Source organism: Theropithecus gelada, chromosome 17 (genome assembly GCF_003255815.1).
Source record: "Theropithecus gelada isolate Dixy chromosome 17, Tgel_1.0, whole genome shotgun sequence".
In the NCBI taxonomy this organism is placed as follows: Eukaryota; Metazoa; Chordata; class Mammalia; order Primates; family Cercopithecidae; genus Theropithecus; species Theropithecus gelada.
The window spans coordinates 47449484-47463905 of NC_037685.1; the positions used below are offsets into that span (position 1 = coordinate 47449484).

At 39.4% G+C, this 14422-nt stretch overlaps 1 protein-coding gene across 1 annotated transcript in view; it reads left to right on the plus strand.

Annotated features, from left to right (window-relative positions):
- The window catches only part of MYO16 (myosin XVI), a 702327-nt gene that overhangs the window by 80020 nt on the left and 607885 nt on the right, over positions 1-14422 (plus strand). The window lies entirely within an intron of this gene.

Below are 14422 nucleotides of genomic sequence, written 5' to 3' on the forward strand. Positions count from 1 at the left end.
TTGAATGAATACATGCTGACACATGCGTGCATATGATTAATACAGTACATGTAAACATTTTAGGATATTATTTTTTGAGTACCCATTTTAGAAAAGTGAAAAGCAAGATGAGAACTTATTAAGATGATTTATGATTCACTAAAGTCATATAGCAAAAAAAACAAAGTATGTTACCTAATACAGAATTTCTAAATGTAGAACCATATCCTGGTAATGTGAATATGATTAGAGATTCCAGGTGGAAATCATTTTTGACTGTCAGAATCTTAAATCATACCCAGATGATATAGACATGTAATATGCAAGCTACATTGAACATTCAAACTCTATTACTGTCTAATTCTTTTTCAAGGATGTTCTCCAACAATTGAGGTATCTTTTTCTTTTTTTCTACTAATATCCCTCACCTTCTTTTTGCCTTTATTTTTTCTTTTTTGTATCTTGCCTGTATTTCTCTTCATTGTGGTTTCATTGGCGTTTACTCTATTCCTACCCTTTCTCATTGGATGGCCCTAGGCAATGTTATGAAGTATGGGAAGTGGCCAGGTGCAGTGGCTCATGCCTGTAATCCCAGCACTTTGGGAGGTGGAGGCAGGTGGATCACCTGAGGTCAAAAGTTTGAGACCAGCGTGGGCAACATGGTGAAACCCCACCTCTACTAAAAATACAAAAATTAGCTGGGCATGGTGGTGGGCACCTGTAATTTCAGCTACTTGGAAGACTGAGGCAGGAGAATCACTTGAACCCAGGAGGTTGCAGTGAGCTGAGATCGCGCCATTGCACTATAGCCTGGGCAACAGAAGGGAAACTCTGTCTCAAAAAAAAAAAAAAAAAAAAAAAAAGGAGGGGAAGTTTGTCAGCCCTGTTAGAAATGTTAGAAACCAGTGAAACAATTTGGATTTTTACAGCATTCCCAATGTGTTTGTTAGTATATTCATTGCTTCATTTGAGAGAGTGTGGATTATTTAGGTACATTCAATAACATGTTTTCTATATCATTAAAGCCATTTTGCAGAAATATGAAGAAAAGATTTTCCTAATTGAAAATATTTTTATGTAAATTAGTTCAGATTCCCCAGTACTTTTCATCATGATTGTTTGATTTTTGGGACCTTCCCTTGACAGTTTGTGACTGTTTCAGGTTCACAGAGGTAACGGGGGTTCTGTGAAAGCATATCGAGTTGGATGATGAAACACCACCAAGTCATTTATGTTTTTTTTCCTTTTGACTTTGCATCTCGGTTTGAGACAAGTCTGCTCAGCTCCATATGTATGTGTTCAGTCCGTTCCATATGACACATTCTCTCAGGTAATGGAAACACAAAATAAAAGTACACACACTTCTAAACTTGACCAAGAGTGGCAGGTGGCACAACCCAACTGAGTGCCCAGCACACCCAAACCCAGCCAGGGGAACAAGATAGATACCTAAGCAGAGTATTTCAATTCATAGTGTAAGTTCCCGGAAGCAGTGCTGCCGGAAGAGAAAACGGCAGTTACCAAATGGTCTTGGGTCTGTTTTGCAAATGGCTTCCACGTTAGGTGAAGATTGATTTGAATCTTGAGAAGACTGGATATATGAGAAGGGATTGGACAGATCAAGGCTGTGGGTGTGTGTTTTGGAAATGGGGGTGGAGTTTGGGATGAAGATGAAGACCCTGTCTCACAAAAGGAAGACAAAGTATTGCAGTTAGGAAGTGTTAAGGCACATGGGCTGGGTTATTGTTTAAAAGTTTCCAAATACTCCTGGAAGGTGGGGAATGATAAAAGTATTATCTTCTTTGCTGACCTCTGAGGATTAAAGGGTCATTCACCCCGAATGGGGTTATGAATGGAAAATCAATTTAAAGTCACAAAATTGTAATATTACTATAATATTCAACTTTAGCATTGATATTTTAGATTCAGAGAATGCAACAGATAAAGTTTATGAGTAAATATTAGAATATTTAAAAATAGATTATATCAAAGAGAAGTAATATATTTATAGATTTATAATATTACATGATGTACATTTTGGCTGTTACCGTTTATATAAAATGATAGGAGCAATAATGATTAGCTTGTTTTCATTTCTACTTAAAAAAACAAGCTATGTAGAATTCTTTTGTACACATTTATTTTCTTTATATTTTTGATTAACGAAGGTACTCAGGATGTGATATTAAAACCACCTTTGGGAACATATCCGTAAATCATGCTGGGGACAGAATAAAGACTCATGCATCAAGTTGACAGCATCGGTGGCATTATCCATGCAGAATTCCTGCATTCGGATACAAAGGGTGCTAGAAGAGACTTTACTTAGAAAAGCTTCCCTCGTACATGATTCTAATATGCTTTTGGGTTGCTAAAATGGAATATTTTAGTACATTGCTAAACCTCATATTTTGATAGTAGGAATGCCACAAGTATGCATAGAGGACCTGGAATATTATAATCCAGTGATATATTATTTCTAATAATTGTAGAATTATTTAAAATGAACTCATAACATGTATTATTGCATTTATCTGGGTAATTCTGGGAGGGGATTTCAACGCATCCATTGACAAAGGGCTGGAATGATGAATGATAATAATTTGCTCATTTTTGAATTTTGTATTACTCAGTGATTTTTCTAAGTTACAAAGCTGATTCTGGCACAAGGTAGAATATTTGCAAAGCAAGATAAGCAAAATGAAGGAATTAAATCCACCTTCAATGTCATCAGGCAGAAAACAATTAATTCCTAACTTTCTAGTGCCTACCCACGCAGTCTTTTAAAACTCTTTTGAAAATACATTATCAAAAGATTAAAAATTAAGAATTCAAAGCTAGGAGTGTCTTTGAGATTCAAAGCTTTGAGATTTACCCGTTAAAGTAGTCTTTTTTTTTTTTGAGACAGAATCTCGCTCTGTCTCCCAGGCTGGAGTGCAGTGGCGCGATCTCGGCTCACTGGAAGCTCCGCCTCCCGGGTTCCCGCCATTCTCCTGCCTCAGCCTCCGGAGTAGCTGGGACTACAGGCGCCCGCCGCCAAGCCCCGGTAATTTTTTTGTATTTTTAGTAGAAACGGGATTTCACTGTGTTAGCCAGGATGGTCTCGATTTCCTGACCTCGTGATCCACCCGCCTCAGCCTCCCAAAATGCTGGGATTACAGGCGTGAGCCACCGCGCCCGGCCTAAAGTAGTCTTTGAACCAATTTTAATGTAAGTAATTGGAGAAAGTTATTTGCATTGTCTATGATTTCTGGTCAAATGCTATTGAAATCAGGTATTTTTACTGATACATAAAAATTGCACACATTTATGGTGTACATGTGATGTTTTGACACATGCATACAATGTGTAATCAGGGTAGTTGGAATATCCATTACCTCAAACATTTATCTTTCTTTGTGTTGGGAAACTTCCAAATCTTTCTTATAATTATTTGAAATATACAATAATTTATTCTTAACTATAGTTACTCTACTGTGCTGTAGAACACCAGAACTCATTCCTTCCATCTCACTGTATGTTTGTGCCCAGTAACCAGCCTCTCTTCATCCCCTTCCCTTGTGCTCCTGTCAGCCTCCAGGAGCCAACATTCTACTCTCTACCTCCATGAGTTACACTTTTTTAGTTCCCACGTATGAGTAAGAACATGAGATACCTGTTTGTCTGTGCCTGGTTTATAAAATCAGGTACATGTCTGTTAGAGCAACTTCGGACCAAATATTGTGACGTACAACAATTACTACCATTACACATAATTAGATTTAATACCTTTAAAGTTGTATTTTTACAGAATAATTTTAAATTGAGATCTGATCTTAGAGTTGGCCCAATAGAAGTATAATTTGCCAATATGATTAAGACAAAGTTAGAAATTCAATGGCTTTCCTCTTTTTAGGCCCATAACAAAAGTGTAATTTAGTTATGAGTAACATTTTCTTTTGTAGCTGAGAGTAATAGTGAATCATTGGGAAGATATTCTAAGTACTATCATTCATTCTATTTATTTGCTCTTAGATTTAGTTGACAGAAGAGTCAAACTCTGTAAAATATTTTAAGAGATTTATTCTGAGCCAAATATGAGTAACCATGGCCCATGACACAGCCCTCAGGAGGTCCTGGGAACATGCACCCAAGATGGCTGGGGTACAGCTTGGTTTTATATATTTTAGCAAGGCATGAGACATCAATCAAATACATTTAAGAAATACATTAGTTTGGTTCAGAAAGGCGAGACAACTCAAAGAGGCGGCTTCTAGGCTATAGGTAAATTTAAACATTTTCTGGTTGACAGTTGAGTTTGTCTAAAGATCTGGGATCCATAGAAAGGAATGTTCAGGATAAAGATAAAGGATTGTGGAGACCAAGTTTTATTGTGCAGAGGGAGCTCTCAGTGGACCTCAGAGAGAGCAGGTTGTAAATTGTTTCTTATCAGACCTAAAAGGGTGCCTGGCTCTTAATCGATAATCTCCTGGATCTGGAAAGAAAGGAAGGAAAACAAAGGGGGAAAGGGATTCTCTATAGAATGTGGATTTTTCCCCCAAGAGACTTTGCAGGGCAATTTCAAGATATGGCAAGGAAATATATTATGGGGTTAAATATTTTTTTCCTTGTCTCATAATGTCATGCCAGAGTCAGATTGAAAAATAAGTCACAATATATAGGGTCAAATAAAACCCATCTGATGAGAATTTGTGGTTTATAGGGCATGACTCCCTAGACCCCTTAGGTAGGAATATGGGCAAGATAAAAAATCAGAGCTTAGTCCTCAATTTATATGTAGATAAAAATATAAATAATGGTTTTCCAAAATTATAAGAAATTAAAGGATGGAGAAATAACTTGTTTGCTGTTTATTACAATGTTCACTCTTTAGCAAAATATTTTAACCTCCCTAAGATTTGATCTGAAAACTAAGATGGATGAATTACTAGAAGTTTCAATAAGTTACCACATAAATGTTTTTAGAATAGATCTTGACACAGAGTAGGCATTCAATTAGCATTAATAATTTTAAATGGTATTATATTTATGAGATGCATACGTTATATACATTCATGTAATTTACACATAACACACACACACATACACGTTTCCAGATGAAAAAAGAAGAGATCATTAGAAAAACATACTAACTTAAAATAAATGAATCCAAGAAAAATACACAGATTTTGACTGAATTAATATGAACAAATAATGTTTATAAATGATAATTTTACACTGAATATGGAGAAATCACCTTTATGAAATATCCTTATTTGACTATTTTTTAAAAAAATATTTTTCTTCAGAACCTTCCCTCATCTTGGTAATATTTTAAATTTAAACAAATATTTAAAATGGGCTGAGTACTACTGAATGTCCATTTGGTAGGCTGAGGTTCAGATATGCTAAGTAGTGTATCCAAAGAAAAACAGCGTCTAGAGATTTTTATTGCTGCTAACTGAATCTCAACTCCTTCCCTGGAGATAAAGGCACGTCACTGCAGGGCAGATACAAAGTGGTCACTTTTAAGGGGCTGTATTTGTCCATTCAAGGTAATCCTTTTAAGCATCAAATGTCATGTAGGTGAAAAATGGGTCGGGTACTTTAGAAAATGGTGGAGTAAAGCAACTGCCAAATTCAGATAAGAGATACCAGTTATTATGATTTAACAAGTGGCAAGATTCTTATACTGAATCTCAGAGCAGACGACAACTTCTGTTCCAGCTTGTCTGTCTTTAACCCCTCAGCCTGGAGTTACTTTCAGTTTCTATAAGGACCCTTTATACCCTGTGATTGCATTATTGTTCCACAATATTCTGAAAAGCGCCTATTTTCCTATCTTTCCAATAAGATCCACAGGAAATTTGAAGACAGGAGTTTTCTTTGTTACCAAAAACACCAGGAGTTCACTCTAGATTCTGCAGCTTGCTGCACAGAAAGCCAATCACTGAGACAGCAGGTATTGCTAAGGACGAAGGCTTTATTGGGTGTTGCAGCTGAGGAGATGGGAGATCAGTCTCAAATCCATCTCCACCACTGACTGAAATTAGGGGTTTGTATAGCAGGGAAGAAATGTAACCTTGTGTGGGAAAACAGGAATTAGGGAGCAGTAAGGAAGAGGAGTTGGTCAACAGGAAGCAGGTGGTCAGTTAAGCGATTCTGACCATGATGGTGAGGAATCTGGCATCTCATTGTCCAGATGCAGTGATTTTGTGGGTTTCAGCTCCTTGATATTATCTGGGTGGGATGCTGGTTTTCTGAGAAAGGAATTTAGATAAGACAACTGTAAGTTTCTCACGTTTTAAGGCTAGGAGTGTCAATTTGTATATTTCAAAGGAACCATAAACATCAGTTCTATGAGAAAACCGGGCTAGTTTCATCATCAGGGGCCATATGATATTTCACCACCTTAAACTACCAAACAATGTTATGTCAGAAATGTTATTCACATTTTGAATTCAACAGCAAGTTTTAGCAACAAATTCTGATATCCTACAAATAAGGAATATGATTTTAATTGAGATTGACAAGGTATATTTTATGAAAGAGTATAGGATGAGGTTAGCATTTGCTCATTTTTGGCACCACTGAGAAGAAAAATTCATATATAATATTTTCCACCACACAACATTATACATAGATAACCAACATTTTTCACATGAAGATTCTCCTCAAGGAGGGGAATGACTGCCCAAGACATCAAACTCTACTTCTAAAACACCAGCTTATTATAGTCATACAATCAAGTGGTGTTCTAAGAGCAACTTAAAAGTTATAATACATCGGTGAGAGAAGCTAGCATCTGAGTTATATGTTACCTTCTCAGAAAAGGTAAATATACCTGAATATAGCCATTACATGAAGCACTTAGTTCCTTTTCTCCAAAATAATATCTTTTTCTGTTTGCAAATGTAATGCAAGTTTACTGCAGAGTATCTGGAAAACAAAGAAAATATCTAACTAAGGAAATGTGTTTTTAAAAATGGACTCTAATACTATTTCTTAGGAATAACACCCTTTGAAATATTTTTTCAGAGTTTTTAAAATTACCAACACATATTCAGTTAATGTTATAGAGATCATCCAATATATTGAATTTTGTGTGTGCCCTCTACTTGTCAGAATATTAACTGCAATCTACTGGTATTTCTGTGTCTTGAAAGAAACTATATTTGTATGTCACAATCAACACTGCCTATGTGGGAAAGGGAAGTTTCCCTTATTTGTACTTTGACAAATGTGGCTATTTCCTAGGCTGTGCTGGTCACAGAGACTGTGCCAAGAACCTGCATCATTACTTGCTCAGTGCTAGGTAGAGAGGGTAGTATGGAAGGTGGGGCATACGTAAAACATGGTTTCCTCTGCAGCATCTTTTAAACCAACAGCAGATTTAGAAACAGTTTTTAATAGACTTTCCCTCCTCAAAATATAAAAGGAAAAATACCAAGGAAGGTATTTATTAAGAGCCAGGTTCCAGAAGATATTGAGTTATGAAGTTATTTTTATGGTAAACATTCGTTATACTTGCAAATATTTCCACTTACCCCTTTCAGAACTTAGGTAGGATTGCATTTGCTAGTCTTTTCATGGTTGAGTGGTACTGTGTGATTAGTAATGGCGAATTGGATATGAAAGAATTTGTTATGTGTCATTGCCAAGGCATGACACGCACTGTTGGTGAGAGGCCTTGGACATCCTTTCATTTTCCTCGGGTTCCACGATTGCCAAAGTTCAAGACTAGGCTGAACAGAGACCCCTGCCTACCCATGGTGGGCAGGTAACCTGAGAGATAAATATACTTTGTTTTCAGCCACTGAGATTTGGGGGCTGATTTTTACTGCAGTATAGTTTTAGCCTGTTTCTATTCTTAATAATCACTGAGTATTTGTGGACTGTGTGTACAACATATTGGAATCGGTGTTGAATAAATGAGTACTCCTTCCTATTTGATCATGGAAAAAACATTAGAATGGTATTTCAAGGGCTAAAGCAATGGCACAGGCAAAGGTGAGCTGAGAGCAGTGGTGGGGTGGACTAAATTCATAGTGGCTGGGAACAGTCTCTGCTTACACCTATTTTGCTGGAATAATTTTTAATAGCAACTTATTTTTTCTCAAAGTCCCTGGTTTGGATGATAAATTATGTCTTAGTTTTACATAAACCACATGTTGACTTCTTTATACTTACCTTTTCCTACTGAACAGATTTTATGATCTATTTATCATTGTTTACCTGATTGCTGTGTTTTGGTATATTTTCATATTACTGTTTAACTTCTCATATTTTATTATGCTATATTTCTCAGTATAGCCCTTGATGTTTTCATTAATGGGGTTTCTTTTCCCCTGGATTATAAAATACCAGTATTTATTTAGCTCCCTACTTTACACTATATTGTAATAAACACAGTGAAATTTATTGTTTCATGAAATTGTTATTACTGTTTAGCCAGTAATCACTGTCACAACAAAGCAAATACCAATGCAGAACTGTCTTCAATCCAAAAAAGAAAATGACATCTGATGCCCCAATATTACTTGTTTTACCTTTTCCGAAGTCTTGTTTAGGGCTCCAGGTATGACCATATATATATTGAACACCTCATTATTGTCTTCTCTCTCTCTCTCTTGCTGTCTGTCTGTCTCTCTCTCTCAAGCAAGTAGTGGCATCAATCTATTTGAAAAATTTAGAGACCATTAGCAAATGTTTCCTGGAATCGTATGTCTGGAAAATTGGTGGCAATTGGAGAGAATAGTTCAAAAACAGTTCGATTTTCTAGTTCCTTTGGACAAAATTACACATATATCATCATGGGCAAGTCTTAAGAAAGGTGTTAAGATGTCATTAATTTATTCTGATTGACTTTCCTGGCTCAAATTTCCTCAGTTTAATTCTTTCATATGTACTTTCCTCTTTAACCCTTTGCCTTTATTTCTAAATGTGTGCAGTGATATATATATATATATATATATATATATATATATATATATCTCACTATATGTATCCTATATATATGAATAAATATTTCATAATCTGTGTTATACTCGTTTTTTAAAAAATCAAATTTTTAAAATCATCTCAATGAGAAGAAACTTTTGGTTTCTTGAAAACAATTATCAAAATCCTGTTTTCTAAACAGCATATTTCCAGCATAGATTAAATTACCAGTATATCTGCATACTAAGAAAGCAGACATTCCATTTAGAAATACTACACATATTCACCAAAGTCTGTAAAATCCGAGTCTCATGCTGTGCTGTGGTTCCCAAACCTTGGTATGCACTAGAATTACTTGGGAGGTTTTAAAGAAGAGTACTGCCTGAATTTAAGCCTAGAATCAGATTTAATTGGTTGTAGCTGAGTATTGATATAATTTTGAGTTCCTCTGGTGATTCTAAAGAGCAGTCAGTATGAAGAACTACTGTCTCAGTGGATGCCAAACTTTGCTGTGCACATTTTGGGTTGAACTGTGTCCCCAGAAAGATATGTTGAACCTGTAATCCATGAGACCTGCAAACGTGACCTTATTTGGAAACAGGGCCTTTGCAGATGTAATCTAGTTAAGATCAAGTCATACTGGAATAGGGTGGGCCCTAAACCAACGACTGATGTTCTTATGAGAGGAGGGGGGTTTGGACACAGACACACACACACACAGAAAATACTATGTGAAGATCCAAGGGTACAAAAGACACAAAAGAGAGAAGGCTTTGTGAAGACGGAGGTGGAGATTGTAGTGATGCATCCACAAGTTGTAGAACACCAAGAAGTGCCGGCCACCACCGGAAACTGGAAGAGGAGAGGTAGAACTTTTTCTTACAGCCTTCAGGAGCACAACCTCAACCCCTTGATTTCAGAGATGCAGCCTCCAGTACTATGAGGGAATATAGTTCTGCTATTGTAAGCCACCATGTTTGTGTTACTTAGTCATGGCAGTCCTAGGAAATTAATACAGTGCGTTATGATTCTTTGTTGAATGTACTAAAGCCAAAGAAGTTCAGTCCTTGTGACACACAAACTTAACGGAGTTTCTGGGAGTAGGTCATGGGCGGGCTGCTGAAATTTAATGCAGCTTTCTAGTCCTTTGTGGTCCCCAGCCTTGCATCCTTAGAAAAAGTCTCAAGTCCCTTACCTGATCTCCTGACTCCTACTTGCATTTGAACAAGATCACCAGGTGACTCCCAGGAGTCTGTCCTGCCTTCTGGACATCAGGAGGCACTCCAGGGGTGATCTTGTTTGCTGTAGCCAAGAAAATAATTTGTAAGATGTGTAAGAGCTTCAATCTCCCAGAAATGGAGTTAGTTGTTAAAAACACAAGTTTTTCCTAAACATAAAAGAGGAGCATTCAGGGTTTCATTGAAAATCTAGTTGAAAATTGAGTTCAACACAAAATAATAATTCACTTGCTCTTTAAAATGAAAAAAAAATCAGGCTCATAAATGGTTAATGTCTCCATCCTTTCATTTTGAGTGCCAGGCTTTGGTTCTTTTCTTCTTTCTTTTCCATTTTTAGCTTACAGTCAATGGCTTTTCATAATGATTGGAAGGAAACATAACAAAAATCAATTTCATGACTTATTTTTCCTAACAATAGTGGACAATGTGCTTTAGAAAAAAAAAGTATTTGAAATAGGGTTTTACTGTTGTTGAGCCTTCATTTTTTTGTTAACTGTTTTCTCTCTTTTCTTCCTTGTCCTTTTCACTGTGTAAATGACCTACTTTGAAGTTTCAAATAAAAAGAAGTTAAATAGGCTTTTATTTGGCTCTTGATTCTGTCTTTTTCTAGCAAATTTGGAAAAGGTCCTGACTTTGAGTATAACATGGCTGAGTGTAGAGAAGAAAAGAAAGAGCTTACCCTGACTTCTCTCTCTTTCCTGGTATGCACAGGAGAGCTTTTCTAGCTTGGAGACGAAGCAACTAACCTGCCAATATTTGCACTCTATGAATAGAAATATTTGGATTAAAAAAATACAAAATAGAGGACGTTTATCTACTTTTAAAGACATAAGATACAAAAATTTAATTATATGGTGTGTGGGGTGTGTGGGGTGTGTGGGAGGGTGGGGGTGGAGGTGCGGGGGGCTGTGGGGAGGGTTTGGGGTATGTATGGGAGTGAGTTTGGGGGGCTGTGTGTGGAGTGTGTTTGGGGCATGGAGGGGCGTGTGGGGTGTGGAGGGGTGTGGGGGATGTGGGGGAGTGTGGGGGTTGGGGGAGCTGTGTGTGTGGGAGTGTGGGTTGTATGGGGTACATGTGGGTGTGTGTGGGCTGTGTGTGGAGTGTGTGGGGGGGGAGTTGTAGGGGGTGTGGGGCTTGTTGGGGGCTGTGTGTGGGATGTGTGTGGGGGGTTGTAGGGGGTGTGGGTGGCTGTGTGTGGTGTGTGGGGTTATGAGGATGTGTGTGGGGTGTGTGTTGGGGGTATGTTGGGTATGAGGGGGTGGGGGGGCTTTAGGGGTGGGTATGTGGGGACTGTGGGGTGTGGGGGTTGTATAGGGGATGATGGGTGGGGGAGATGTGGGGGTGTAGGGTGCGGAAAGAGGTGTAGGCTGTGGAGTGGCGTGGGTAAGGTGTGGTATGTGGGGCTGTGGAGGGACTGTGTGTGTGGTGTGTGGAGCTGTGTAAGAGGGAGTGTGGAGTGGCGTGGGTAAGGTGTGGTATGTGGGGGTGTGGAGGGACTGTGTGTGTGGTGTGTGGAGCTGTGTAAGAGGGAGTGTGGAGTGGAGTGGGTAAGGTGTGGTATGTGGGGCTGTGGAGGGACTGTGTGTGTGGTGTGTGGAGCTGTGTAAGAGGGAGTGTGGAGTGGCGTGGGTAAGGTGTGGTATGTGGGGGTGTGGAGGGACTGTGTGTGTGGTGTGTGGAGCTGTGTAAGAGGGAGTGTGGAGTGGGGTGGGGCTGTGGGAGGCCATATGGGGTTTGTGGGGTGCATGTGGTGTGTGTGAGGGTGGCTGTGTGCGTTGGTGTACACGTGTGTGTGTGTGTGTGTGTATGGTTAGGGAGCTGGCATTCATTCTCTCTTAGAAGTTTTGATACCAGTGCAGGGCCATTCTCAATAGTATATGATGGCAATTATTGCTTTCTAATTAAAAGAAAATTATATGCAATTCCTGAAATAAATTTTTTATGTAATTGTTAAAATTTGTAGGACATTGTACTCTTCTCCAGAGAAAATCACAATCGTGGTTCCTTCCAAATAAAATTCCCTCTGCCACCACACAGTTTGGTGAACGCCTCTCTAGTGTTCATCCCTGTGAGTGCGGGTGGATGCACCTTGTTGGCCTTGGGTCCCCAGGAAACGAATACTTGCACTGACATTTCAATGTCATCTATGAGGGACCTGTTTTCTCTCTTGAAAGGGAAGAGTAAATGAAGAGTAGTAAAGCGGGGGTGAATATCATACTTCAGAAATGGAAAATTTGTTAGCAGTAATTTTATATGAACACATAGTGGCATTAAAATAAACTAAAATACTCAAGTGGCTCTTCTAAGAGGAATTTAAGATGGAAACGTAAGCTTCAATGCTCCTGTGAGTTAACGTGTAAAAGGTGCAGAAGGCATGCTGGAGTGGGGTTAATCCAACAGAACAGAGGTTTCTGGTAAAGGATTCTGGGAATCAGTTCCCCAAGGGAGCTGCCAGCAGGGGCAGGAGCTGCTCTCAAGACTGCAGTGTTTCCTTCACCTGGACGCAGCTGAGACACCACCCACTGCAGGATGGTGCAGTCTGGGCTTCAGAGTATGAAGCCGCACAGACAAATCGTTTGCCTGTGTATTTTGAAAGTGACAAATAAAGACTGTGGTTTACGTAGTGGTGTATCTTAACCCATGACATTCGGAAGCTGTTACCTGTAAAACTAGACATGAACAGATGTGACCAGCTACTGAGGGTGTGGATACGTTTAGCCCCAGGCTCTGCCTTTTTCACAGCCTGACCTATGAATCCACTAAACACACCTTTCTCCAAGGCCGAGGTCAACACTCCAGCTCAGATACCTGTGATGAAGTCACACTTAGAGTCTGCGGGGCTCCTATGTCGCTCCCAAGCCCTGTTAGCACGTCACGCCCTCTGTCCCGGTAATAATACCTCACCTGCTGTCCTCCTCTGAGAAGCGCAGAACAGCCCCTGACACCCAGGAGGGTGCACCTGGCAGACACAGCTGGCCCATGGTGTTCCACTGAACATAAACAGTGTTTCGAAACCTCAACCCTCAGACCAGGTGTCTCTGCGCTCATGATGGAACAGGACCCCTCTGTAACACATGAACACAGACAAAACGTGATCATTATTCAAGCCACCCAAACACCGGCTACCCAAGACACCCTTGCTCACTAATCTGAGTGATGCTGCTTCTTGACCAAGTACAGCCCTGGCCTGGCTCTTGTCCTCACTCCTTAGAGGTAAGATTTACCATGAGGCACAATCTTAGAACTCATCCATGTCCCAACAGTGTCCAACTCACAGAAGATCCCACTTCCTCGAACACCCTCTAAAATTACTTAACACAAGTCCACATCCTGTAAGTCCTTCTTGCTGAGATGCCCCACAATGCCTCACTGCCTGTAGTCTCCCTCATTGCAGCCATGGTAACCCTGACTTGTTTAGCCTCGGGCGTCCCTGCAGGTCCTGGTGAAGAGCACTGGCACTCTTTCCCGCCTTCACAATGCCTGCTTCCCTCATCCTTTGCCTAATACGTCTTTCTTGAATCCCAGCTGGTTATTCTAGCTCTTGCCAGCTGCTCTCCTCCCTAGCCAGGTGATTATTATGTTGCCATCTTGTAACAAATATTTTGGAAATCGTATACTGGAGGATTGGCCTCAACTGACCTACCCTGGAATTCCTCAGTTCCCCTGATGGGGCACTTTGGTGCTGGATAATTTCAGACATCCTGGAAGCGCTGTGCAGGGAAACTTCTTTGCATGCTTTGTGGCAATCCCTGAAGCTGGGTCTGTTCTTTTAGCCCCCACCAGCCCAGTGTTGTTGAGCGAATGACGGGTCTTGTACCATTTCCTGCTTGATATGTGACATTCTTAGAAATATTCAGGCATACGTTTGTTGGATCTCTGCATTGGAAATGAGTGTGAACCAGTCGTCAGCAGCACTCTTCTAAATAGAAGTTTCTCTGATGATATGATTCACTGAAGCTGAGGAGAGGAATAATTTTTTGCCTCTTTATCATCAGTTTTGGATAACTTTTGCTGAAGGGTTAAGATACAGTGAATTCTGGCTCATACATATCAAAAGCAAATTTATTCCTTTCCTGACTGTAAATTCTTAAATATATTCAGTCTACATATTGCATGGGTATTTTGACTGTCTGAACTCTAAAGTGAAAATGCCAAAATCTTGACTTCTGTGGGGAAGTTTTTTCTTCCTGTACATGGCGTCTCTCTTCTTAAATTAGCTCTAATTGTTTTATAGATACATATGGATTTCTTTCAGGGACCAGTCACAGAAGCCTGGAATATCCAGA